The 25,250-nt window shown below is 43.0% G+C and overlaps 1 protein-coding gene across 2 annotated transcripts in view; it reads right to left on the minus strand.

Moving 5' to 3' along the window:
• PDZD2 (PDZ domain containing 2) overlaps positions 1 to 25,250 on the minus strand; it is a 385,311-nt gene that overhangs the window by 315,249 nt on the left and 44,812 nt on the right. For both annotated transcript variants that reach the window (XM_075587491.1, XM_075587482.1), the window contains exon 2: positions 9,335 to 9,467. The gene's annotated coding sequence lies outside the window, so the exon portion shown is untranslated. The remainder of the gene's footprint in view (positions 1 to 9,334; positions 9,468 to 25,250) is intronic.

Below are 25,250 nucleotides of genomic sequence, written 5' to 3' on the forward strand. Positions count from 1 at the left end.
TGCAGTACTTTGAGTACAGAAGGAAGTCGTTCTTTTCCGGATGATAAACATCATGCACACATTTGCCTCCCGATTGCCGATAATGCTCACGTCTTGGCAGACACGACCAGCTTTTGATAACAAGCCTGGGAGCGGTTTTCAGTGGTCACATTAAAACAATGCATTACCTAATGAGTAGAAAATGTGCAACATTCACAAACCAGGTGAAATACGCCCTTTTTTCCCCCACAAGCTGGCACACTTTGCCAAGATTGACCACGCATTGAAACTCAATGTGGATCGGTCCTTCTAATGTCTTTAGTCGCGACATTGCTGAAGGTCTGGAAGGGAAAGTATGCCTTTGTACAGAAGATGGGAAGATATGCAAAAGGGTTGACAGCCCAAGGGGGTAAACAAGATGACTAATTAGGAAGATTGGAGGAATAGAGGGATTGTGTGCCAACTACTATGTAATGCAGAAAAGTGCACTTCTGTTACAAAAACCCAAAAGAAGGTTACAGGATTATTGGCACTATCATGGAAACCACCATGGAGAAAATGGGAATCAATATCTGTGCAGTCTTAAACATAGGCGAGGAATGCAACAAAGTAGTGGGGGAAAGCCAGCAGGATTTTAGGTTGTATAGTAAGAGTTGTTAGCAGTATAGAAAGATCTAGTGAAGCCACATTATAGATCAATGCTAAGACCTTGCCTGGATTACTGTGTTCAGTTCTGGAGACCATATCTCCAGGATGATGAGATTGTGCAAAGAAGGGCTACTAAAATGGTGCATGGTCTACATCAGGGGAGACCAACTCCACTCCTCAAGGGGAAACAAAAAGCCAGGTATTGGGGCTATCCCTGCTTCAGCACACGTGGCCCAGTCAATTGAGCCACCTGTGCTGAAGTAGGGATATCCATAAAACCTAACTGGTTGGTGGCTGCCCACCTTGATTGATGACTGGAGTTGGAACCCCTGGTCTACATCAGAAAACGTATCGGGAAAGAACTTCAATATGCACAGCTTGGTGGAAACAAGAGACCGGGGGGATATGACAAAGCGTGGCTCCGCCTAGGCTATTGATGTAATCCGTCGCAGCTTCATATTGGCCTGCATTACGCCACAAATGTAAACCTGCATGAAGAATTGGTGGCACCTTCAGAGGTATATATCCCGGGAAGCAAGTGCTCCCCGGAGATCAAATTAACGCGGTTCAGCTCTGGGGACCCCCTGCTTCCTGAAAGTCTTTTTTATCAGTATGCTTAAAGCTTACAAATTATGTAAAGAATTTGAATAAAGGTACAGAAGGGAAGGATATTTTAGAGAAGTGTTAGAACGTGAGATCATGCTCTGAAGATGGACGTCGGACGGTTAAGGGGAAATGTGAGAAAATACTTCTTCACAGAATGGGAGGGGGGGGAGGTGAATCCCTGGAAAAGTCTCCCAGCAGAGGGGATAGGGGCCAATACATATCCCAAATATGGAAAAAAACAACCGATAGGTTAATGGGCAGACTAGGTGGCCAAAGTGGTCCTCTTCTTTCCTGTCGTCAAACTGTATATTTCTATGCCTTTGATGGCTCCTTAGTAACGATTAAAGCGATTCTGGTTAAACAGCTGTCCAAAATGCCCACTTTTTGCTCACTGTTAAGCAACGCGACATCTTGCAAATATCTCATCAAAAAGCAAAACAATTTAAGATATTCGCACCAATGAGAAATGTTCTTCCGGCTTAAATAGGCAGTTCAATGTAGTGAGTCAAAACAAAATGTAAACAACTCGGCGTAATTACGGTAGCTTCCTAAGGCCGCGGGCATGGTAAAGGGAAAAGCGCTGAGCAGCGCTGACGCTCATGCTTTCCTGCTCAAGCAGGAGCTTTTTCGTGTCCCTGCATGAGCGTCAGCGAGCTCACTTGTGTGCCGGGTGGGAGTCGGAGCGGGAGGTGGAGCTAGCGCGCCACGGACTGCCATTGGCTTTTGGCAGTCACGTGACCGGCCCTGCGCTTCCCTCAGCGGGGAAACGTAATTTTCACTGTCGGCTAAAATTCCACACGCCTCTGCACGCCTGCGGAAGCGCCGTCTAAAGCCGTGCTCATAGGGATAATGTTTCCCCTCAGCGCGGCTCAACGCGGTCTTTTTGACCATGTCCGAGGCCTAAGGCTGCGCTTATAGTGCCGGCGACAGCGCGTCAAAACAAATATATTGACGCTGTCGCAAGCACTTATAGTAGGAGCAACGGTGGAAGTCCCTTCAATGTGATTTTTCCAGCGACCGTAGCGTGATGTCAGCGCTGCCGGCACTATAAGCGCGGCCTAAGAAAGATTCAATTCCCACTAAAGGAGCCAAAAATTGACCTTGCGTCTTGTAAACTGGCAAACAGTATTATCACCAAAACATTACATACTGCACAGTTTGTAAAACCCTCCAAAGTATTTGTTAACCATGGAAATGTTAAGAGTTTTTAAAAGATTTTAAAGAATTTATACATGTCAGATTACAGTATCAGCTACATTTAACCTGCAATTATAAACACACCATTGTCGTTCGTTCACTTTCGTCTTAGGCAATATTGCCCGTTTACATGATACTGGTCATTTTTCTTTAATGTTTTTAATATCAAAGAATAATATAAAAAGGGCATACAGCCGCGGCCCCTTTTATTCTCCGACATCTCCGAATTTTTTCGGGGATTCTTTCCGAATGCCATGCACTTCACCGCGTTCATGCCGCATTCATGTTGCATTCATGCCAGCGTCACCCGCGGTTCATGTGTTTATTGATGTGTTTATTGATAATGGTTCGGATTTACTTGGTTGCAATTCTTCGCGTATCCGCCAGATGGCAGATATTCATGAATTGTAATGCGCATGCGCTTCAGTAATGTGTCGACTTGCAGGTGTTTAAAAAAAAATACCACAGTGGTCCATTGTAAATTGACCTTGGTACTGAAGAGGTTACAATAATGTATCAATTTAGGCTTTTCATATTAAAAACTAAATGCGCAGTGTCTGGTGTTCTATTGTCCTGAGAGTTCCGAGATGAGTGCACCACTGCAGTCCGTGTTCCAAAAACCCGACATAACGTACGCTTATTTAATATGGGCCGCGATTAACGCAACAGATGATAAGATGGCAACAGTTGGTCAAATTTATCAGTATTTTATCGAAAACTATGATTTTTACAAATTTTCACCAGCTGCTCATGTGTGGAAGCGTGCAATAAGGAAAAAATTATGTATCGATCCATGTTTTCTTCGTATTGATCCCGGTGTTATTGGAGGGTATTGGTGTGTAGCACCAGATTTTTCCCGTATCTTTGATCGTGGAGACTTCAAAAGGCAAAAGCTCATGTTAAACCAACTAAGAAACGTCAGTCGCAGGCAAGCAATGCGTCAGCACCGGCTTCCAATAACGGTCCGACCGTCAGTGAAAACCTGGTGACCGGCAACCCTTGCTGTCTGTTCCCGCCCGGATACCTGCACCTGCAGCCTGAGTCGGATTTCGCGTATAGATTCCAGCAAGCTTGCATGTACCAAAGCGATTTCCAGCCTCATCAGCTGACTACAGGTGTAGTAGTTCCGCTGTCACCTGTAAACGGCGTGTATAATCAAGAATACGGGACTGGCAGTGGCTCGGCGCCAGCTGATTGGCAAAGTCTATGGTGAGTAATGTTGCCGTATTTTATTCTGTTTTTGAAATATCAATATCAATGCAGTGTCAAGCGATTCTCCTGTAAGCAATATCATTGGCTGAGCAGCTTCTACAGTAGATACTGAACAATTGGTGGAAAGCTAGGCGCATGCGCATTGGAACCGTCTTGAAACGCATATGCGTGTCATCACATCGACAGTAGGCGCATGTGAACAGGAGACGCCCCCCGAGAAAATTATTGGTGGGACTAACTGTGGGAACTTCTTTAGGGGACTGACTGACCATTACAGTAAAACTTGTACTTTTGTTTTTCCTCAGAAAAGAAAACTTTCTCATCTCATGCGGAAAACGGCAAATGGAGGGATTTCGATGGATAATATCGCTTTGTGTAACAATGCCTGCACATTGCTGAATCGGATTTTAAAAACCACGTACCGGAGTCTACAGTTTAGTGGCCGTTGTTATTGATTAGGATAGAATACTGTAACTGAGAGCTTCATAGAAAACCTGAAATAGAAATGCTGTTGTTTTCAGACCGTATACAATATTTTTTTATATAAATATATATATATTTTTTTTATATAAATATATATATATATATATATATATATATATATATATATATATATATATATATATATATATATATATATATATATATATATATATATATACACTGTATAATAAACCCGAAAAATAAAAAGTATGCATTTATTCTACATGTATTCCAGTACATACTGTACAGTATGTGTATTATATATCCGTACAGCATGTATTGTTTTAATACTCTTGTGATGTACTGAGCATGCCTACAGTATACACTGTATTTTGTTACAGTATAAAAGGAGACAATGGAACAATTTAAAACAAATCAACATTTTCTTTTATTGGTGGAGTAAGTACAAAAACATTTATGGAGTAAGTAAAAACATTTATTTACAAATACAATTTAAAAACATTTAAAGTGTACAGCAATTCAAAACATTTACAGTAGGATGGTGTACAGTACAGTAAGTCAGGCCTGCACAACTCCAGTCCTCGAGGGCCACAAACAGGCCCGGTTTTCAGGATGAAAACCGGGCCTGTTTGCGGCCCTTGAGGACTGGAGTTGTGCAGGTCTTGTTAAGTAAAAACATTTCTTTATTAATAAAATTTAAAACACGCAACATCTCCTTTATTAAAGTACAGAAAGTCAAAACATTTACAGCACAACAGTATGGTGTTGGTAAAAACATTTCTTTATTAATACAAGTTAAAACAAGCAACAAGTCAAAAAATAAACAACATTTGAACAGTCACACAAATTCGATCCCCACCAGATTGTCCTCCCAGGGCCGATGCCTTGTATGACGCAAAATGCCATTAATGGCGTCTCTCACGATTTTCATTACAGGATCTGTAATTGAAAAATAGCGCCGCAATTCCTCCACAATACAGTAGTCCTTCTTAAATTTTCAGGAAGCGCCCTTTTTTCGCGATTTCCTTCGTAGTTTACATTGTTGGCCCACCCGCAGTACACCAAGTAGGACACGTGGTGCTTGAAAATTAACATGCCATACTTCTGGGGTAAACCAGCACTCATCACCCTATACTTCTCCGAGTGGATTGGGCAGCTTGCGCAGGATGATGTCGGGCACCGTATCGATGCAAGCTTATGTGGGTTGGATTCTGGGAGTGGGTGTGCTTGTGGCGGTGGGCGAGGGTAGGTTGTCTGGGAGGATGCTTTCCTCCTGTCTTGGTCGCCATGTTGTCTCCTGGCGTGGTCTTGACGGGGTTGTCATGTCATCCTCGTCAACGGCATACATGTACACATATTCTTCTGGTGGAGGGGGTGCGCTTGGTGATGGAAGGCGGACGAAGGTCCCATTCATCCCATCCATGCCACCCTCCTGCTCCGGCGTCGGAGATACAGGGGCATGAACTCCGAGCAAATTATGTATCCCCGCTATGTCAGTCTCTATCTTCTCCATCCGTTGATCCATCTTCTCCATCCGTTGATCCATCTTCTCCATCCGTTGATCCATCTTCTCCATCCGTTGATCCATCTTCTCCATCCGTTGATCCATCTTCTCCATCCGTTGATCCATCTTCTCCATCCGTTGATCCATCTTCTCCATCCGTTGATCCATCCGTTGATCCATCTTCTCCATCCATTGATCCATCTTCTCCATCCATTGATCCATCTTCTCCATCCATTGATCCATATTTAGCATGGTCTCTAAAAGAAGATCTATCTTTACCAGCATAGCAGAGTTCCCGGGGATATCGGCACTTAACCCATTCAGCATGCGGTCTAACGAGCTGGATCTTCTGCATGGGGTGCTGTGGACATCTGGGTGCTACGGAGGATGAGATGGGGGTTCCCTGGAGAGAAGCGGCAGCGTCGTCTAAGAGGGATGGAGAAAGTGACCTGTGGATTTCCGGGAGAGAAGCGGCAGCGTCGTCGAAGAGGGATGGAGAAAGTGACCTGTGGATTTCCGGGAGAGAAGCGGCAGAGTCGTCTAAGCGTAATGGAGATAGTGACCCGTGGATTTCCGAGAGAGCAGCGGCAGCGTTCGATGGGTTGGCTGCCATTTGTTTTGCTTTGAGTGTACATCACCGAATTTCTTCTTGACATAATAAGGCTTACGTGTATTAAAACCCTTAGCCTTTGGGGTCAGCAGAAGTTTTCTTTATTAGCCTTAGCCTATCGCTTTGGCCTTGGCTTGGAAACGGCTGCTGCCTTTCGCTTTTCTGCATGACAGGTACGGCAGAGGCGAGTGGGTTCCTGCGTCCGTAGAATCGGGATTGATCCATGGAAGCAGATGGCACAATGCAGTATCTGGACAAGGGCAAGTTCAGATACAGATCATCGAGAGGTGGGCTATGCAAAGTGTGTAACCTTTTATGCATGGCGACCAGGTACAGGTGTTAAAAGTGGGCGTACTCTAATGTGAGTCATTAACGTATAAATACACCATCCATTTTGTGGATTCACTGCACATTGAATACACATCGACTAAACATCGAATATACATTCTTGTGCTTGTATTTCTTTCTACTCGCAGCAATGCCTGTTAAAAGATTTCAAACACAATATTTGGGGAAAGGGAAAGGGATAGGGGACCCTCGCATCAGCCTATGATGAAATGGAATAAACAACGGTGCAATAAGGGGAGAGAACAGGATAATTACTAGGAAACAAAGACACCCTCAGGGCAGCACTCGTTGTAAGTGATAATGAGATGATGATAAATTTAAAATTAAAATGCTTTAATTGTATTAGTTAAAATAAGTGTCAAAATCGTTGAGATAAATAAACAACTGACAGTGGTAAAACAACACACATAACAGACAAAAAATATACAATACTTTAACTGAAATCTAGGGGGAAAGGTAGAGATCCTACCTATCTGCTAATTAGCAGTGATAAGCAATCAATGACTGAATAGTCAACCCCCTGGTTCAGCAATAAAAAGGTTAAAAAGCCTGTAACATAAATACAGGTAACGGTGGACTGGTAATGCACAGATATATGCCAAAAGGCTATGCAAAATATAAAGCAATAGAGTGAGAGCTCACTAGTGATAATACAGCTACAGTGGGCTAAATAGTAGAAATAGCTCTGGTCGTGAAAGGTCCCCACTTAGGGGTTGAGATAGCCTAACTCTAAGTGGGTAAAATGGTGATACAAGTGTTAATGAACAGTGCACACAAGAGCTCACAAAATGTGGTACTTAGCTCTGGGGCACGGATCTAGTCCGTATCCAGTTATAGCCCCCTAGTTCAAATGTGCCACTGAATAACGCTTGTTAAAACCTCACAATACACAGACAGCAGTAAATGTTGTGACACTACACACAAATCTCAGTTGTGATTTGGGCTGCCGATAGCTAGGTGCACAAGAGCTTACAAAATGTAATATTCAGCTCTGGGGCACGGATCTAGTCCGTATCAAGTTATGGCCCCCCAATTCAAATGTGCCGCTGTAGCTTATACAATAGCAGATAGCAGAGTGAGCAACCACATATAATGAGCCGAGGGGGAGGAAGGGATACAAACGATGCAGCAATGATACATAACAATTATACTTGAATATTCAGGGTAGGGTAATTGTAAACGGCCCGTGCCCCTATCAGATATATTCAGCCCTCGATCAGATCAGATCATCGAGAGGTGGGCTATGCAAAGTGTGTAACCTTTTATGCATGGCGACCAGGTACAGGTGTTAAAAGTGGGCGTACTCTAATGTGAGTCATTAACGTATAAATACACCATCCATTTTGTGGATTCACTGCACATTGAATACACATCGACTAAACATCGAATATACATTCTTGTGCTTGTATTTCTTTCTACTTGCAGCAATGCCTGTTAAAAGATTTCAAAGGATCTCAGCATGAGAATTAAGGAGATGTACACGAGCGGACAACGAATTGCAGATATCCAACGCTGGTTAGCTGCTTCTGGCCTCGTACCAACAACCACTGTGTGCTATCATGCACACGGTAAGACCAAACAACGCACGAGGACATCAACGGTAACTAACGCGTAAGTATATTTATATAACTATATAATACAGTATATCTATCTATTATTGTTTATATAGTATTGCTGCATATTAATATTACTATATAGTATAAATCTATCTAATATTATGGTTATTTCTGTGAATGTGATTGAAACCAGAAAGACACCCATTCAAAGGAATGGTGTGGGAGACTTGTACTGTAGATAAGATAAGAAGTTGAAATACTGCAGTGCAGTAAATTAGTCTGTGTGCGTGCGGGGGCGAGCGAGGGGAGAGCACTGTATACGCCGAAATGTGATACTGTTACAGTACACGCCTATGCGTTTCAACAATGTTCAAATGAGACATACAGCACTGTACATGCATGTATAAATATGCAAATTTACAATGACTGCGCACGCACACGCAGACTGTGTACTGACGTAGGTTGAACTGCTACAGTATTAGACTTTGAAGACAACAGCTCGCGAACGCCCACCTGAGTTTTAAGACGGTATTGCAGACAGCGCTAATAATATGCTAATATTACGAGCGCTAAAATACCGGAACATATTCCGGAAAAAAAAATATACTACATCTGCCCGCGGTTATCAGAGTTGCGCCGCTATGGCCGCATTAGGATAAAGGCGGCCGCAGCTGTATACTGGGTGCATATAGCAGACACACTTTGCTCCGGTATTAAATAGGCAATCCAAGGAGCACTTAAAAAAAACAAAAACATTTGTTAACAACTAATTCAGCAAAGATCCTGCTTCCCAGGGCTCACTAAATGGCTGCCTTTCAGTTTCAATCAGTCCTTCAGTCGGTGTAACTCAGCAGCTACAATGTATTCTTATATTACTACGGTAACATTATCTATTGTTGCAGTTTGCAGTTCAAAATGCTGGGGGCATCAGCAACACATTATCACAAACAGGAAAGTGTTGCAAAGATCTTGCACTGCTGGGGATGTGGGATAAAGCCTGCTATAGAAATCATCAAAAGATGCTCAGTATATTAAAACTCAATAAAAATGGCATTACAAGTTGAATTAACTAATAAAAAAAAAGAAGGTAGTAAATATATTATCTATTACAGCATTGTTTTATTTAAAAAACAAACACACATGTAGGATATTATATGGATTGCTACTTTAAACCTGAGAATCTACCCAAATCACAAGAAAACTGGTAGAGATTGAACATAAAAAGCTCACCAATTGTTCTAGAATGCCTCCGAAGGCTAAATGATAGGCGTCACAGGCGGTATCACGTTTCTTCCACAGAAGCGTCCCTCAACCTGCCGAGACACAAAATGGTGACGCCTCCCGTGTGGCGTCCGACTCAGCGCTGGAGAAAGAAGAGGAAACAAAAATAACCAAGAAAGACCTGGAGGAATTGCTCAAAAGCATCACAAAACATCCTGCAATCAGAGCAGTCTTGGAATTCAAGCAAGAAACATCACCGTTGGGAGTAAGAACAACCTAGAAATTAAGATGGAGGAGGCTCTGCAAATACAGGTTAAAATGGACCATGAAATTCTCAGAGAGTCAGACGAAATTCTAAGTCTTAAAGATATTGTTGAAGAGCTGAAAATTCGAGAACGAAGCCATTATCTAACATTAAGAAACATCCCAGAATCCATTACAGCGGAGGAGTTATAACACTACCTAAAACAGTTATTAACATTTATTAGTCCTTCATTAACTGAAGATATGAAGCATATAGTTGGGGCACATGGTGCCCTAGGACCACACTCTCCAATCCCCAACAGAAATATGGACGTAATAGTAAAGCTACACTACTGTATGTTACCACTAAGGGAGAAATCCAAAACGGCTGCAGAACTAGAGGAGAGTCTGAAATTGAATTTGAAAGTGCACCAATTCAAGTGTTCAATAATCTTGCAAGGGCCACCATTCTCCGACGAAGAGAGCCAAGGTCAAATATTTGCATACCCCTTGAAAAAACCCAGAGGGAGAAACATTTTGGGCTATTTCTCCTACAGTATTTGTTTTTATTATCTCTTACAATTAATTGTGGTGGGATTATGCAACTATGGTTTGCGATCGTCAATTTTTGTGTTTATTCCTGACCTGGGGCTGTTTTTTTCAGGTTCTCTCTGCTGTTATGAGTGAATGGTTATCTCTCCCGAAATGGCAATATATAAATGCAGAAGAGCCCCAAAGATCTACTAATCTGGATCCCTGTTACAGAGTTCGTCTGAGGATGGTTAACCCTCTTTTACAGATTTGGGGAAAGTGGGAAGTGTGTCTTTGGGGACATGAAAGTCCAAATCGAAGACGTCAGCATCACTCAGAGAACAGAGATTGAGAGGAGAGACACATTTTATACACAGGAGAGACTTCTTTCTAAATGATGTATATATAAAGTTAGTTACTGTAAGTATTTTGATTTAGTCTTCATAAAACCCTGTATTACTCACTATTACCAGCGGGGAGACCTGTAACAAGTGTCAGAGACGTGGCAAAGAAAATAAATCGTTCTTTAACCATGGTTGTATTGTTTATATCAATACTATGATTTATATGGGTTCTAATGTTCAACATGTAAAATCTTAATGTGATTTCACCTAATTTTAACTAAAAGTGCTGTTATGCCAGTTCAATTTGAGTAAGTTTTTTGGCAGGAGACAGGGATGGATGGGGGCTCCCTTTAAGGCTAGCCGCTCTCCTTTTCTCTGCCATCGGGGTCTCTAATATTTACCAGAAAAATGTAGTTCCCACCTATGGGGTAAGGTTAAGGGACCTGATGTCTGGGGCGAGCATGCTCCCTAGTAGCTCATGGCTACAATACCAGAGTATTAACTTTCTGGTACTAGACATAGATTTGTGTGCTTGTTGCACTATTTACCTCCTCTCCCCCCCCTCCCCCCGGGTTCACCTACCTGACTTAATTTATGTTTTTCCCCGTTCCCCCATCACACAAACTTACAACACATGCTGAGTTACGTTACCGGAGAGGTGAAACTGGACAGTCCCGAGGGGACTCGCTCATAAATCCTGTAAAGATAAACCAAATCATCAAAAAGGACCCCCATCTAGAATTAACATAAAATGGCTATAAAGTCAACAATTAAGTTGAATTAGCGCAAAAGTCAAACACACACACACACACACACACACGGTTTCATTGTGAAATTAACTCTGTAAGATTCAGCTAGAAGACACTGAAAAAGGTTCCCAGAGTAACATCCATGTATCTGCTTGCCACTCTCGCCTTTGCTAATGCGAATGTGCATAACAACTGTCAGAAAAAGACTGAACAAGAATGGTGTTCACGGAAGGATAGCTAGGAGGAACACACTGTTCTCTAAAAATAATATTGCTGCCCTTCTGAAGCTCACCAAAGAGCACATATAAGATCCACTAGCCTTCTGGAACAATGTTGTCTGGACAAACGAGTCAAAGGTAGATCTTTATGGCCTCAAATAGAAACATTATGTTTGGCGAAAACTGTCAAGCATGGTGGTGGGAGTGTGATGGTTTGGGGTTGCTTTGCTGCCTCAGGACCTGGAAGGTTTGCCATCATTGATACAACCATGAAGTCTGCGTTGTATCAGAAGCTTCTAGAGGAGAATGTAAGGCCATCCAGGGGCTGAAGCAATTCTGTGAGGAATGAGTCAAAATTCCTTAAGACTGAAGTGAGAGACCAGCAGTTACATGAAACGCTTAGTTGAATTCATTGCTGCTCAAGGGGGCGCCACCAGGTACTGAATCTAAAAGTTCACATACTTTTTCACACAGATATTGAATGTTGAATCATTTGTGGATAAATCAATGTTGAAAAAGTATTACAGTATGTTTTCGTTTCATTTGTTTGATCAGGTTATCTTTATCTATTATTAGGACTTCGTTTAAGATCTAATACAATTTTAGGTTTGACATTTTGTATATGAAAATTCTAAAGGGTTCACAAACTTTTTCTTGCCTCTGTATGTATACAGACAGACAGACACGAGAGATGCCAATATCAAATCTCCTTTTTGACAAATTCTGAAATTTTCTTCTCTCAGAATATATATTTATAATAAAAAGGGACACGTCACCCTTGTATAATGAATTTTACTGCTCGGCGAATTTCTTTAGCAAACATTTTTCCCCAAAATTATTTTTGGGGAAAAATTATTATCATTCATTCACCCAAGTTCTACCAGTTTATCCTCTCATTTCCATGTGTTTATTTTAATGCTTCATCTTCAAACCACTTCTTAATTGGTCTTCCCTTGTTTAGTTTAACTCCTTGGGTGCCCCATGGTAGCTACTGAATCTTGGAGGTCTGCCACGCCAGGCAGCCCCTGATAAAGTTACAGTAGCTCCGTGATGGACCTTTTGCTCACTTTCTAGAGGGAGGGATTGCGTTCAGAGCTCTGCATCAAGTGATCATTGAGGAGCGATCACGATTGCAACATGGCGGAGAGGCTGTGAGCCCTCTGGCACTCAAAGAGGCATGTTACCATGGCAACCATGCTTACTCCACATGAACTACTTTGATCACTGATATACTAGTGCTCGTTTGCCCACGTCTACCATTGGAGGCACATCAGAGGAGCAAAGGATAACATGCTGCGGTCCTCCACTCGTTCCTCTGAACGCCTCTGGAGGAAGTCTCACACTCTTGCAGACTTCCTTCACTACAAATTTATGCTATCCTGTTTCAACTCTGCCCTCTCGCAAACTAAACAAGCCTACTTTTCTGCACTAATCAACATGCACAAGTCTAACCCACGCCGACTGTTCTCTGTCTTTGATACTCTACTCAAACCACCCTCAGCTGCCTCTCCTTCCTCCATCTCCGCTCAGGACTTTGCTGACTATTTTAAGGAAAAGGTGGAATCCATACGGCAGAACATCCCCTCTGTTTCTTCCCCCCATCCTACACCTCTTCCTAACTCTCCTCCTGCCTTCCTTGAATCTTTTTCCACTGTCTCAGAGGAGGATGTGTCGCTGTTGATCTCCTCTTCTCCCTCTACCACTTGCCCTCTTGACCCCATTCCCTCCCATCTCCTAAAACCTCTAGCTCCTACTATAATCCCTACGCTTACACACATTTTTAACTCCTCCCTCTGCTCTGGAACCTTCCCATCCTCCTTCAAACATGCAACAGTCATACCATTACTCAAAAACAGCAAGCTTGACCCTACCTGTCTTTCTAACTTTCGACCTGTCTCCCTCCTGCCTTTTGCCTCTAAACTACTTGAACGTCTTGTATTCTCTCGCTTGCTCCATTTTCTCAACACCTATTCTCTCCTAGACCCTCTACAATCTGGCTTCCGCACTGCTCACTCCACCGAAACAGCCCTCACTAAAATAACTGACGACCTCCATGCTGCCAAAGACAGAGGTCATTACACTCTGCTCATATTACTCGACCTCTCTGCAGCATTTGACACCGTGGACCACCCTCTTCTCCTCCACATTCTCCATACTCTAGGTATTCGGAACAAAGCTCTATCCTGGATCTCATCCTACCTCTCCCATCGTACTTTTAGTGTCTCTTCTGCTAACACCTCCTCCTCCTCTATTGATATCTCTGTGGGGGTACCCCAGGGCTCTGTCCTGGGACCTCTTCTCTTTTCTCTGTACACACTCTCTCTAGGTGACCTAATAACATCTTTTGGGTTTAATTATCACCTCTATGCCGACGACACACAAATATACTTTTCAACACCTGACCTTACACCTGCTGTACAAACCAAAGTTTCTGAATGTCTCTCTGCTATATCATCCTGGATGGCCCTCCGACGCCTTAAACTCAACATGGCTAAAACAGAGCTCCTCATACTTCCTCCCAAACCTTGCCCTACAACCTCCTTCCACATTACTGTTGGAACTACAATCATTCACCCAGTAGCCCAAGCACGCTGCCTAGGGGTCACATTCGACTCTTCTCTCACATTCGCCCCTCACATTCAAAACATTTCTAAAACTTGTTGCTTTTTCCTCCACAATATAACTAAGATACGCCCTTTCCTCTGTTGCTCGACTGCTAAAACTCTGACTCAGGCCCTCATTCTCTCCCGTCTTGATTACTGTAACCTCCTGCTGTCCGGCCTTCCTGCCTCTCACCTGTCTCCCCTACAATCTATCCTAAATGCTGCTGCCAGAATCACTCTACTCTTTCCTAGATCTGTCTCAGCATCTCCCCTCATGAAATCCCTCTCCTGGCTTCCGATCAAATCCCGCATCTCACACTCCATTCTTCTCCTCACTTTTAAAGCTTTACATTCTTCTGCCCCTCCTTACATCTCATCCCTAATTTCTCGGTATGCACCATCCAGACTCTTGCGTTCTTCTCAAGGATGTCTTCTTTATACCCCCTTTGTATCTAAAGCCCTCTCCCGCCTTAAACCTTTTTCACTGACTGCCCCACACCTCTGGAATGCCCTTCCCCTCACTACCCGACTAGCACCCTCTCTATCCACCTTTAAGACCCACCTTAAGACACACTTGCTTAATGAAGCATATGAATAGCACTGTGGATATTCTAAACATGATATATAAAGCTTGGCCCCCTGCAGACGCACTTACCAGAACTCCCTCCTACTGTCTCTGTACGTTCTCCCTACCTACCAATTAGACTGTAAGCTCCTCGGGGCAGGGACTCCTCTTCCGAAATGTTACTTTTATGTCTAAAGCACTTATTCCCATGATCTGTTATTTATATTATCTGTTATTTATTTGATTACCACATGTATTACTACTGTGAAGCGCTATGTACACTAATGGCGCTATATAAATAAAGACATACAATACAATACAATACAATACATGGGATAAAATAAAGAAACCTGCGGAAACTCAAAAAAGTCAAGACGTTCCGTGACTAAATTATTGGATTAAGGATGATGTCATTTCACATTTAGTTTGGTGGACTCCATTTCCAATTATTTTGGAAACGTCAACCCATGTGATGCCAGAGAGATCAAAACATCATTGCAAAGCGGACCCCCCAAGGATTGAGAGGTTCAAATTAAAATGTGCCTTTAACACTTTCAGTACCTCGAGATGCAACTACTGCATCATTGGTTCTGGCACTCCAGGGGCTCCATGATGTAGTACAGGGGTGGCCCACGCCCGTCCTCAAGGGCCACCAACAGTGCTGCAGAGCAGGTTGCCCAGTCATTGACAGACACCTGTGCAGAAGCAGGGATAGCCGTAACATTTGATCTGTTGATGGCCCTTGAGGACTGGAGTTCACCTCCTTTGATGTAGTAGTTATGGCAGAGGGGAAAAACTAAAAAAGGCTAGTCTTTCTAGGAGATTGCGTCTCGCGTTCTGATGGAGCACAAAGCTCGATCTACATTGATGGGGAACGACTCCTCCCATTCCACGCTGTCACGTGATCGTGAGAGCCGGGGGGGCCCCGTGCCACAGCCCCTCTGGCGCTCAAAAGGTTAAAAAGGTTGCCGTCCCTGTTCGTTTGCAAGAAAACATTTTGTAATTTTCCTTAGACAAATGTAAATCATACTTAAAGCAAAGATTTGGCAGCTTTCGTTTCTTCACAGTCAGGATAAAGGTTTTTGATTTTACCGCACTCCGTTTAGATGATTACAATGGGTGCCGTTTTTCTTTGTATGGTACCAGGAGTTGAAGAGTGGCTGGGAACCCACTTCTGCCACATAGTTAAACTGGGAGCTGGATATCTTCTTGCCGCAATGTTCCAATAAAGTCTTACACCAGACACTTTAGCATATTAAACGGTTTTATTTGCAGGTTGCAAAAACAAAAAGGGTACACCTGAGGAAGGGAGATTCCCGAAACGTTGTGTGTTTGCAACCTGCAAATATACAGTTTCTTATGCTCAAATGTCTTGTGTAAGACTTTATTATAATAGTGCGGCAAGAAGATATCCAGCTCCAAGTTTAACTACATGACAGCAGTGTATCCTGTATATACGCGCGGCCTAAGGTGCAGGCAGTTTAAGAGTGGCTGGGATCCCACTTCTGCCACGTAGTTACACTTGAAGCTCGATATCTTCTTGCAGCTCTATTCTAATAAAGTCCTACACCAGACACTTTAGCATAATAAACGGTTTTATTTGCAGGTTGCAAAAACAAAAAAAGGGTACACCTGAGGAAGGGAGATTCCCGAAAGGTTGTGTGTTTGCAACCTGCAATTAAACCAGTTTATTATGCTATAATGTCTGGTGTAAGACTTTATTAGAATAGTGCGATAAGAAGGTATCCAGCTCCAAGCTTTGGTTTCTTTGGAAATTAAGAATTTTGATAGGAAGCTTGTCAATCAAGTATTTACTCAACCTCTAGCCCAGCCTGTTTCTGTAAGTGCCAATAAAAATAAGATGGTAGGAGAGATGGGGGCTTTACCTGTGGAAACTCCTGTTCAGCACTAAATAGCGTTCAACATGGGAGGAGCCAGAGGAAACCAGATCCTCCCATGTTAGCGTAGGTCTACCAACTAAATGTAACAATACGTGTAGGTGATTGATTTGGGATCAATTAGATTGTAAGCTCTTCGGAGCAGGGACTCCTCTTCCAAAATGTTAATGTTTATGTATGAAGCACTTATTCCCATGATCTGTATTATTTCTTATTTATACGATTGTCACGTGTATTACTACTATGAAGCACTATGTACATTAATGGCGCTATATAAATAAAGACATACATAAGATATCAGTCAACAGCATTTAACCATTTCATCATGAAACTGTTAATAGTTTATTTTGGCCCCAATTCTGTACCCTTAGGGCAAATATAGATGTCACCATGATCTCATTTGCCCTTAGCTTTTTTTTCTCAGTCCTTTTTTCAGATTATGAATAAATGGATCAGGGGGTGGTTCTTGCATGTAGTTTCCACGAGTCTTTTCTCACGAGCAAATGTGTTTGCTTTGCTTTTTGGAGTTAGACTTTTCGATCTTCACTTGAAACCGTACTAAACATCCTAGAAACGATTAACCTTTGTTAAAAGTGCCAGATTATGTGTGAAATGTCTCTGTGCTTTTACTTTATTGCAAATCTAGTTTGTTTTTGGAAGATTTCTGAAGATTAATAAATTTGTGTACCTCAAAGTAATTAAAAGGTGCATTTGAGTTCTAAGCCACTTAAATAGGAAACCGATTCTGCAGCAATGTTACTGATGCTGAATATTTATATTCACTTCTTGCCTCCAAAGTTTTTTCTTTTAAATAGCTGAAAGTAAACCCAACTCACAAGCCCCGGACAGATCTGCAATGTTATATTCCCATGATGTCCTTTTCTCACTTCTGTGTTGGAGCAATAAACTAAAAGCAGGAAATCTTTTTCAAAGTAGGATTTTCTTTATTGATGTTTGTATTGCGTAAGTGAGAAGTGAATGCTAGGGACCATGAGATTTGTCCTCTTGACAAAGGTCCACGGTTGGACCAAATTGTTGATCAAGTTCCAATAAACATCTTTTTTTCCTTCACGAAGACCACTGGAGTGCCCGGATATTTCTTCATTTGCCGCTGTATATACAAGTCCCCCTCCTGGTAACTTGATCTTCGGTGCACCAGTGGCAGGACTGCAGTACCGCGACTACTCCTAGGGCAAACCAGCTTTGTAATGTCATGGCCGCACCCCCCGACACGCCCCCCGAGCGCACAAATCCCCCAAGAAAGTTGAGCGCCGAGCGCCAGCGTCACCGTCGCTGCAGCCTAAACCTTGCTCATATTTACAGGGTCTCCATTCTTTAAGTGTCAGAAGCTTAAGATGCTTGTTGTTACAGTGTAGCCATGCGTAATGTACCTTTATGGAAGATAGTGCTTCTTTTAAGAATCACTTCTCAGCCTTTTGCCTCCTTGTTGTTGTAGACATTTTCACATTGTTGGGGTCCCTGTTCCACAAGCTTACCCACCGAGTTTGGTGCCCCGAGGCTAACGGGAGATAAAATGACTTGATATGGTCACAAGTAGAGCTGCTGGCTCTGAAGGGCAGATTTCTTATACAACATTTACTAAACCCTTCCAAACTATGAGAAAACTGAACAACAAAAAGGTTTTAGCTCAGAAACAGGACAGCGTATCTAGCCCTTTTCCTATCAGACGCCACAAAGTAAATAATAACAAATCTTGGATTACTCATGGGAATAATTAGACACAGCCTTGTCTGTCTTGTTTTTCAACCTTGCCTAAGCAAACAAACAGTAAGTCAGGTTAGGGCAACAGGCAACATTTATTTTAGATTCCAATGTGTGGGTTTGGAATGGATGGGAAAGTTCCTTAGGATGCTGGGGAATAATTCAGATTTACTCACAGCCACCTGCATTACACTTAACCTTTTAGCTACCAGAGGGGCTATAAACTCCTTCCCCTGCAAAGTGTTGCTGCTTCTTTGACAGCAAAGGTGTTAATAGATACGTATGGGTTCTGTTGCTGGTGGTCTTCCTGGACTTGCAGCTTTCTATTGGCCCACGGGACCAGTGAGATTTGGTGGCCATCTTGACTCCCCTGCATGGAGAGAAAACACTGGCAACTAAACCAATAACCAGAAGGGTCACTAGAACTACAAAGCAACTGTGTTCAGCTCAGAGGACTCTCCCCCCCTCCCCCCATAAAATGAATGACGTAAACAAATAAAATAAAGAAACAAGTATTGGGGATTGCTGCTTTATTGTAGCATTACATGTTAAGGATGTTAAGAAGTACTTTTTTGATTTTGTTGTTCAAAAGTGCTTCCAAGTCAGTGTTCGGTGCTCCACTTCATGATTTTGTGCTTCCGATCTACAGCACCCGAAGAGTCACAGTGAACTGTAGGTCATTGGTTCAGCAGCCAAAAGGCCGTACGAGCCACATGTCTTGTTTCTTCGGCCCGAACCTCTGAACAGTTATTCTGCCTGAAAGACTAACACCAGTGCGCTGCTGTTGACCTTATGGGGAGACAGTGCTCAAGTGCTAGTGCTCTGTGCATCTTGCTCCAGAAAATCCATGCTCAAATAAAAGCAAGTGAGGTATAGAAGAACAAAGTATGTTCTTCCCACGCGCTCTGTGTAGTTCCATGTACTCCAAATCGTGTGGTCTGTGCAACAAGGCTCTCTCCTTCCTCCCGCATCTGACACACTTCAGTTTGATTAAGGGCTCTGCAGGTGAACCAGACCTGGTGTGCTAAAGCTGTTCAAGAACTTGAGCTCCATAGCTTCACCTCTCAGCCAGGCTAGAGGAACAAGTGCAGTCTGATCCCTAAACAAATGGCGGAGAAGTGATTCTGAAAAGAATTGCTACAGAAGCTGCATTAAGAATGAATACACAGTACAACCATCTTTTGCTTCTGATTCTTAGAGAATAGAGGCTCAGTACATATTACAGGGGGAAGACACTTAATCACCTGTCGCTACCGGCATGTTGCTGTTCTGCGATAAAAACACCAATAAAGAAAAGTATACTTGGAGAAAGATCTCCTGCTTTTGCTTATTGCAACAATTTAAAGATGAGAAGCGGACATCATAGGAACATAACATTGCAGATCTGTCCGGGGCTTGTGAGTTGGGTCTACTTTCAGATATTTAAAAGAACTTTGGAGGCAAGAAGTGAATATAAATATTCAGCATCTGTAACACTGCTGCAGAATCTGTTTCACATTTAAGTGGCTTAGAACTCAAATGCACCTTTAATTACTTTGAGGTACAAAAATATTTTTAATCTCCAGAAACCGACTACATTTGCAATAAAGTAAAAGCACAGAGACATTTCACACATAATCTGTCACTTTTAACGAAGGTTCATCGTTTCTAGGATGTTTAGTTTCAAGTGAACACCATGAATTACACCAGGGGTGAGCAAACTTTATGCCGAGCCCCCCTTTTTATCCATGAAATTTCTCGGGCCCCCCTGCCTGATGTAATCAAAATCACAGGAAAAAAATAAACCTTTATTAAACGGTATACAATGTGTAGCCCTGGTAAGAAATGGGGCTATAGTTCTATCCTCCTCCTGGTATAATCCCTGGTAAGGGCAGGTGCCAGGAGTTATCATGGGTTTCCCCCACTTCAAGCACTTGCCCTGAATGGTGGAGGTAGGTCACCTGACCCTGTGTCCAATCAAGAGACACAAGGGTGGTGCCCTCTGAGATCATAAAAGAGCAGTGCATTTCTATTTAGTGTGTTCTGTCAGTCTGACAGTAGTGATAGTGTGTTAGTGAGGAGAGGAGTGATCAACTCATGAGTAGAGCTGATATAGCTATTGTTAGTTATACGTGGACCAAATACCTCTCACCCTGCTTAGGGGGTGAGGGAAGAGCTAGCCCCACTCTGGATGCCCTATGGTCCAGAGTGGCGGCAGGGAACATCCAGAGGGAAAACAGTTAGTGGACTGTGCATCAATTGTACCTGTCGGCTGCTGCTGCTGCTGCTGCTGCCAAGAGAATAAAGAGACTGCTGCTGTTAAAGAGAACCTTGTGTGAGACTGGAATCTCTCATCCCTGTGGGGAAACTCTGTGGTAAGGATTCCACCCCGCATTCCTGGGGCTTATTATAGATGGAGGCGCTGCACCATTGAACCAGAACGAAGGCATCCACCCCAGTAACCTGTTCCTGTTATCCCCCATGTCATCGCGGGAGACTCAGGCCCTCCTGTTGCCAGGTATGCACCACGCAGAGACATATAGCCAGACCCCATAACACCTTAGGGGGCCCGATCTGCGATCAGGGGAGGGGAAGAGGGGCTATAAATGTAAATACAAATATGTCTAAAGCCACGCGTATAGTGCTCGCGACGGAGACGCGTGACGTCACCTCTAGCGAAAGTTGTATTTCACTTTGTGGCGTCGCGGGCGATCAGGCCATTGATTGGTTCAGGGGCTGTCACGAGGAAACAGCCCCTGAAAAATCAAATACTGCCGGCTTCCAAAAATCGCGTCGCCCCATCGCGCTTACTATAAGCGCACGCGGCAGTGACAATGCATTTGTTTTCGGGCGAAGTAGCGTTGCCGGCACTATAAGCGCAGTCTAAATACTTACATATTTCCACAGCTCGTTCTTGCAAAATTAGGCTGTGTCCACGCTGCTGCTGAAAGCGGTGACATCACCAACTCTCCAAGCATGAGCGCAGGTGTCCTGCATAATTTTGCAAGCACGAATGGGGAAGTGTTTTCACTTTTTTTCCCCATTATTTCTGTACATTCATAGTATGATTGATATAGTGTCAGCCTACCCTGTCACTTGCAGAGGATCGCAGCGAAGCAGGTTGCTAGCGGAGGAGAGCAGGAACACAGCGCTATTGCAGGGCAGACACCGGAAGGAGGGGCGTTTGACATCACAGCGCTCGCGCGTGCTCCTCCCCCGTATCTCCAAATCACGTGGCCGCCACCTGCACTATCTTTGGCTGCCCGTCCGGGCACATCTTTTTCGCCTGCACACCCAGTTTGACGCACGCGCCCCGCCTAAATAATCTTGCGTCTGGGGCACCTCCCCCCACCCCCCCCAGTTTGTGCACCACTGCATTCAATCACAACACCCACAACCAATCACAGACAACATACACACAGCACAAACACCCTCCCCCCCCCACACACACACACTCAACCCCCTGCCCCCCCCACACACACACTCAACCCCCGCCCGCAAACAGACATACACACTCAACCCCCCTCCCCCACACAGACACACACACTCAACCCCCCTCCCCCACACACACACTCACTCAACCCCCTTCCCCCACACTCAACCCCTCTCCCACACACACACACTCAACCCCTCACACACACACATAACCCCCCCCCCACACACACACACACAAAACCCCGCACACCACACACACACCTGGTGCTGCTGAAAATGGGCGGGTAACAGACAGGAGGAGGAGGACTTGTCTGTGTGCAGGGAAGGCCCCGCAGCAAGGCCCCATCCCCTCTGCAAGACAGCATAGAAGCAGCCTCAGCACGGAGCTTCTGGCCACCCGTGCACAGCTCTGCCCGCCCCCAGGTTTCCCCGCACGCAGCCTGCGCCCCCCCCTAAATAATCTTGCGCCCCCCCCCCAGTTTGCGCACCGCTGAATTACACCACAGATACTTTTTTTTAGTGAGGGGATATTTAAAGGATAATACATCTATAAATTAAAAAAGCTGCTGTAAATTTTACCTTGGGAGCCATATTCACTTGGCACACCAAAAGTCTTATCAATATATTTCAGAAATTGTATATGATATCAACGAAAAAAAACACGAAGAGAAAATTATATACAAAAAGAAAAAAAAGATAACCAACACACACAATTTTATTTATTTAAAAAAAATTTTACCAGGAAGAAATACATTGAGAGTTACCTTTTGTTTTCAAGTATGTCCGGGGTACAGAGTTATAACAATACATGGTTACATTAAATGAACAGGGTTATACACTGTACAGTCAATTCACAGACATTTCATGGACTGATAGAGTTGGATTAATTAGGTACAGGGGATAAAAAGGCTGATGAGTTTCAGATCGAAATAGAGAATCTTTATCACCAAACATCAGCGATTGACAGCAAACAGCTCCCACCCTTTAGCTGCGCCAAATGTTGTCTGACTTTGGAGCGACGCAGATATACACTGAAGGGGTTCAGATTGAATGCAGCTGTGAATTCAAAGTCCATGGTCCTCTTGGCTCATTAACATTGCAGTGAGTGGGGTTGACGTTCCACATTGTACAAGCAGATGTTAAACCTTTACACACTGGTCCTGTGCAGAGGGGAGCAGCTCTTGGGGAACCCCATCAGGCATCAGTCTTTGGGGCGACGCAGATGTACACTCAAGGGGTTCAGATTACTTACTGGGACTCTGTGAGCACACAGGATTAGAAACGTGCCCATAGGCGATGTCAGGAGGGCAGCACCACCCTCCATGTGGCTGCGGGGACGCAGCCTAAGTAATTTCAAGACTTCAGCTGTTTCTCATTTTAATCTTGTCTATAACTGTTACATACGCCCATAATCATATCATCTCTAACTGTCCATGAAATGTCTGTAAACTGAATATATAACCTCTGTTCATTTAATGTAACCATGTATTGTCACATAACTCTGTACCTAGGACATACTTGAAAACAAGAGCACACTATGTATTATTTCATGGTAAAACATTTTATAAATAGATATAATTATATATAACAGTGCCTTTAAAGAGCCAATCTATACTATTTTTTTTTAAACATGTTTTTTATATAATACACACACCCAGACGCACACGCACACCCACACATACATACATATTTGAAGCAGGGGGTGTTCGGAGCGGAGCCCCATTAGTTTCACCTCCGGGGATTCCCTGCTTCCGTAGATACTTACCTGCATAATCACTCCAGGGTTCACATTAAGGCTGATTTTCAAAGCTCCCGTGCCCAGCAAGCCAATAGGAAGCCGTGACGGCACCCGGTGCGGCTTCCTATTGGCCCATGTGAGCAGGGGCTTTAACCTGCAGAAAACTGCAGAGAGATACCGGCAACCCCTTCGGAGGCATGTATCTCCCGAAGAAGGGGGTTCCTGGATCTGAAATTATTGGGGTTCAGCTCCGAAACCCCCTGCTTCAACCCTGTATTAAAAAAAAAAAGTAAAGAACAAAAACGGCTTGGATTGCTTCATTAAATACTGTAGCAGCCTGCGGTTCCTACTAGGTTTAGCATGTCGCTATGGTTTGGTTAAAATGTGTTTCTATATTGTAAGAGTAATTGTACAGTAGGACTCAGTAATACTGTGCTCTACATATTGGAAATAGAATACATTTTACATTAGTGCACATTAGAATCTTAGCGGGTTTATTAAACTTGCAGATTTGGGAACTGTCACACGGCAAATCCTACTAAAGTCAATTCGAACTTCTGTGCAACAGTGCCCTGATTGGCACTATCACAGCTTAATGAATAATCCTATTAAAAAGTGTCCTGGTTTGTTAGGGTGCAATACTGGTTAATGCGGTACACCTGGATTCCAATTTGATAGATTTTTAATCTGGTGACGTGTGTGTGTGTGTGTGTGTGTGTGTGTGTGTGTATATATATATATATATATATATATATATATATATATATATATATATATATATATATATATATATTGTGACAAACGCCCCTCTTTTGTAGTGCTGATGTCTGTCTGGGTTCTTCCCGACAGTCTTCTAGGGTTAATTATACAACAAACAGGATCATGCAAAGTATTATGCTACTTAACTCAGGCTTCTGCCTGCTTTATTTTCATCCAAGTAAGGTACTGCAGCTTTAACATGTGAAGGTTAGATTTCATTCAGCAGTTCACATATTTCAGTGTTACAATATTTCCCACACTGTTATTTCAAGAAATAAAACCAAAATCATATAAGCAAAAACCTATCCCTTTCAGGGATCTAACTACACATCAGAATCAGTCTCTCTAACAGCTGCTGGCCAACTAAACTGGTTCCCCAGCTTAAAACAATGCTCTCTCATTTAGGGTCACAAGATACAGCACAGTCTTTTAGCAACAGCAGTAATCATTTTTGTTTGTCTTATCTGTTTGTGGTGTCCAGGCAAATCCTCTGGTACTGTGATACGTGGAGGGGCCGTCAACCCCGACACTGGAAACAGGGGAGCCGCGATACCCCCAGCCTCCAGGCTCTAAGGAGAGAGAGTGAAATGCAAAACCTCTCTGCTCTAAGTACCTGTGCATGTGATTAGAAGAGCAGGTAAGGGAGAACTAGAGCCATTGTAATCTGTGGTCTGGATTTTCCATCCAGCTGCCTGAGTTAATGGGAAGATGTGGAACGGATCATTTTTAACTATTCCTGCACTTTCTGACCTAAAATGGGGCAGAAAGCTGCCTAACATCTTTGGACTATGTCACAATATATATATATATATATATATATATATATATATATATATATATATATATATATATATATATATATATATATATATATATATATATATATGTGTGTATATTATATTAAAAAAAAAACATGTTAAGGGAAAAAAATGGTATAGATTGGCTCTTTAAAGCCCCTGTTATATATAATTATATTTATTTATCAAATGTTTTACCAGGAAATAATACATAGTTTCCTCTCGTTTTCAAGTATGTCCTGGGTACAGAGTTATGTGACAATACATGGTTACATTAAATGAACAGAGGTTATACATTCAGTTTACAGACATTTCATGGACAGTTAGAGATGATATGATTATGG

This window comes from Ascaphus truei, chromosome 1 (assembly GCF_040206685.1).
Source record: "Ascaphus truei isolate aAscTru1 chromosome 1, aAscTru1.hap1, whole genome shotgun sequence".
In the NCBI taxonomy this organism is placed as follows: domain Eukaryota; kingdom Metazoa; phylum Chordata; class Amphibia; order Anura; family Ascaphidae; genus Ascaphus; species Ascaphus truei.